The sequence below is a fragment of the Oncorhynchus tshawytscha genome, linkage group LG15, assembly GCF_018296145.1.
Source record: "Oncorhynchus tshawytscha isolate Ot180627B linkage group LG15, Otsh_v2.0, whole genome shotgun sequence".
Taxonomy (NCBI): Eukaryota; Metazoa; Chordata; class Actinopteri; order Salmoniformes; family Salmonidae; genus Oncorhynchus; species Oncorhynchus tshawytscha.
The window spans coordinates 9,837,767-9,841,963 of record NC_056443.1 but is presented as its reverse complement, the minus strand read 5'-3'; the positions used below and the strand labels follow the sequence as shown (position 1 = coordinate 9,841,963).

At 40.6% G+C, this 4,197-nt stretch overlaps 1 pseudogene; it reads right to left on the bottom strand.

Annotated features, from left to right (window-relative positions):
• Positions 1–507: 507 nt before the first annotated feature.
• On the bottom strand, positions 508–1,283 carry LOC112214932 (annotated as a pseudogene).
• Between the last annotated feature and the right edge of the window lie 2,914 nt (positions 1,284–4,197).

Here is a 4,197-nt window from a genome sequence, read left to right as displayed (position 1 = left end):
TAGCAAATAACCACAGGCTGTTTTAATTATAACAAATGAACTAAATTAACGCATTTTTAATCATGATTATATAAATGACATATTCAAACAGCTAGTGGTCAAACATTCCTAAACAATAGAATAGACGTGTGGGTGTGTGTTGTTCATTTGTTTTGCACAAATAGGCCTTTATTTTAATAAAGAAAATTAAATTGAGAATTATGTTATTATGTTATTATTATAATATGTTATTATTAGGCCTTTTTTCATTTGTTGAGAGAAAAACAAGAAATCGAGATATATATCGTGAAGCGTCCAAACCTCTGGATATATTGCCCAGCCCTAGCAGCAACACATGACAACACAGCATGGTAGCAACACAACATGACAACAACATGGTAGCAACACAACATAGCAGCAGCACAACATGATAGCAGCACAAAACATGTTACAAACATTTTTTGGCACATACAACAGCACAAAGGGCAAGTTTTTTTTCTCATTTACATTTTTAAATCTGTCCGTTGTTTAGACTGTCTCCTGGATGGGGGGCTCGTAGCCATCGGCCCTTTCCACCTTAGCTCCAATGTCATCCCTGAGGGCTTGGCTGTACTTCTGCCACCACCCTCACCGTGGAGCTCCATCAGTTTGCCTAACTGAAACTTGCACTTCTTCAGCATCTTAACCTTACTGGCATAGATATCGTGGAGGGGGTAGATGGACTGGCAGGCCTTCACAATGTCCTTGCCAACGGAGTCAGGGATAAGCTTGTTGACGATTTCCTTCAGGTCGTCGGTCTGGACCTCACGGGTCATGATCTCCATCGTCTTCTTCCTGATCTGACGGACCTGCTGGTGCTGGGCGTACGACGTCTTTCTGATCTGGTTGGTGCGCTTCTTGGTGAAGCCAAAGCAGAACAGACGCAGGAGGTAGCCGTCGGTGGTCTTCACGTCCAAATGGGCCTCAATCATGGTCTGGCACTTCTTGACCATGGAGCACATCTTGTCCTGGGTCAGGCAGTTCTTACCCTGCACGTCGTCTGATTATCAGTTTGAACTTGCAGAAGGCCCCCTTATCGTTCTGCAGGTCAGCAAGGCTCACCTCAAACACACGTCCCTTCAGACCATCAGAGGCGATTCTGGTTCCCTGAGTCCTGGAGACCAATGTCTGGCCAATGTTGCGGATGTTGAACCTAGCGGGTGGCTTGACATCATACCAGCCCTTCTTGGGGAAAGGTCGACAATCTTCTTTGTTGCACCTTTTTTGACACCTTTGGTCAGCCTCTTATTCTTGCCGACTGCCATAAAGGCTACTGGGAGTGAAAGAAGAGTGGTCATTTTAGTGGTCTCTGACTTTTGGTCAGACTCACTCAGCTGGAACAAACTTAAGTTTCAATGTTCAAGGTTTTAGAAGTAATCCAAGAAGTAGTCATCTAATATTTCAAAAGTATCTGTAATCTGGGGTGTTGCTTGCATGTGTTGCATGCACACACAAACACATGCTGTAATTGGTGCATGCTCCGGGATGGAAACGCTAGCCAGGAGTGGTCACCTGGGATTGCGGTTAGCTAGTTGCAAAGATCCAGATGGAAATGCTCAGAGTTTGCGATAGGAATCCGGGGATATGGAGAGAAATAGGTCCGTTATGCTCTGGTTTGAGTCACGTTGTTCGAACTGGCGAAAGCTTTCCGAGCTAAAGGTTAGCTGATGACCGCTAGCAATGGTTTGCTAACTGATAGCTGGTCGGTAGGTAGCTGGCTTCAGTTGAGGGATTCCAAAGTAAATAGAAATACTTTCGAAAAAAGCAGATCCACTCCACATTGGGTGAGGCGGGTTGCAGGAGAGTATTTAGAAGTTGAGGTTTAGGAAAATATTTTTAAAAGATATGCGAAGAAAATGATGGAAAAAGATATATACAAGGGACACGGCTACACCATCTTAGAAGAGTTTTCTAAGAAGAGTATGTGTATATGTATGTAAACTTCCGACTTCAACTGTATTTGCACCACAACAACATATAGGACTCTCCACTGTAAAAAAAAAAAAGATTGACATTTTACATTAAATTACCAGTAGCACAGTAGCCAGTAGGTTACTTTAAATTTACAGTAAAATACTGTCAGCACAGAAGCCAGTAAATCCCTGTAGATTTACGTGAGCTTTACTGAAACACAAATTTACATCATATTACTATAACACTTGACTACAGCAACATTTACATTGCATTACTGGAAGCCCAGTGGTTAGAAACTGTTTCAGATTCACAGTGCAGAGGCAGCTAGTGCCAACGAGGGACAGTATTTACAATATATGTATTTGATATAGGTATTTCAGTAGTTTTAATACCTATTTTGACATTTGTGTTTCACTGGCCTGAAGAACAATTCAAGTATTTGTAACAATTTAATTAGAATACATGTATTTTCAAATACAAAAATAAACTTGCAAGAAGCCCGCTTAACTACAACAACATTCTCGGTAACGGTATCATAATCGTATTGCTTCATATGACTGTGATATGGTGTTGTTTATCTACCTTAGTTTTAATGCACTGAATGCAAATCGCTCTGGATAAGAGCAGTGACCCAAATGTCAAGGTATTTTGTGTTAACAACAATATACCTTTTGATGTACGTTACTGTAATATTCACAGTAACTTTCCACCAGCTTCCTGCAAGTTACAGTAGTATCAGAGCAACAGTACAGTACAATACTGTCAAATTAGCCTACTCTACTATAAGAAAGTAAATGCTACTGTAATTATAATATTGGTATTTTACATGCAAGGAGATTGGCTGATAGGTATTATTATATTACATCATATTTATTAATAATTGGTGTTTTATACCACTTTGCACTTCAAGAGGCCTAAACAAAGGCTTCCAAACTGGATGTGATTGCAGGGCAAAACAGACCAAAAGGACTTTTCAAAACCCTCAACCAGTAAAGGTTGAAGACTTGCTGCCACTCTGGGCATGCCTCGAAATATGTTCATGAGCCAGTGATTCTTTCCCCACAATGTACCATCATTGACAGAATGTTGTAGTAAACATACAGCAAAACTGCAATGCAGTACTTTATTGTTAAATTGTATTGGAATAAAATTACAACAATGGGCTAACAGTGTATATGTGTTGCACCCGTTAGTGAGAATGTTGTACCCCACAAAATACAGTACCATACAGTCTTTTTGAAAATCTAAAAACGTTGTCCTGTAAATCTATAGTAACTTACTGGCTGCTGCTGTGCTGCCAGTATTTTACTGTAATTCAGGGCACTCCACAGAATACAGTGCCATACCTGTTTTTTTTGTTCATGAACATAGTTCGAGGTGTGTCTCTATTTGTTACACCTGTTAACTGAAAGGCGGGAGTAGTTCTCTAACCGTTTAATGCATGTGGGGGACAGATCAGACCTTTACTGGTTGAGCACTAAGGCATGTCCTTTTGATGAGTTTTGTAATGACGGGAAACCGAGGCTTTCTGAAAGGCTACGGCGCTTACACCAAATTGTTCCCGAAAACGGTTCCTTACTCTGGGCTTCATTATCTGTTCACGGTGCACATCGGTGACATCTGCTAGTCAGCAATAAATAGCAGCGTTTGATTATCAGATCGAGGTATTTTTGTCTCCATTGTTTTAACAACACCACAGCGGTAAGTCGTTGGCTTCAGTAGCCTCTAATGAGTTGGAATACCAGGTTTGTATCTTTCATCAAGCTTCCCTTTTTTTCCTTCAAGTTGACTATTTAAAAAATAAATAAAAAAATCCATGGCATTATTTAGGTTTCTTAAGACAGAAACTTATACTAAATAAAACAAATTGTTTGAACAAAAGTGCAGAGGGAACCATTTTTAAATAGTGTACATTCAATGGGATTTGACTTCATACCCTCGATGTGCTATAGTTCCCTACTCTACCTGCTAAGCTACCGGTCAGTGAAAGATTTTGTACAAAATCCTAACTATATTTGTAAGTACAGTGTCCAGTAGAGGTCGGTGTATGTTAGCAGCTTGGAATCGAAAAAAAGCTTCCCGGAACCACGGCGAAATTTTGCAACACACGGTTTGAAAAAGCATGTGATCAAACGAAGCTTCGGACGTCATCGATGATAAAGTGATAGACGAATCGGCGCACTGCTTCGAAGATAGCTGCTTCGAGATTTCGAGGCATGCCTCGGAGTTCCGGTACCGAGCATAACGTCACTACAGTTTTTCTGT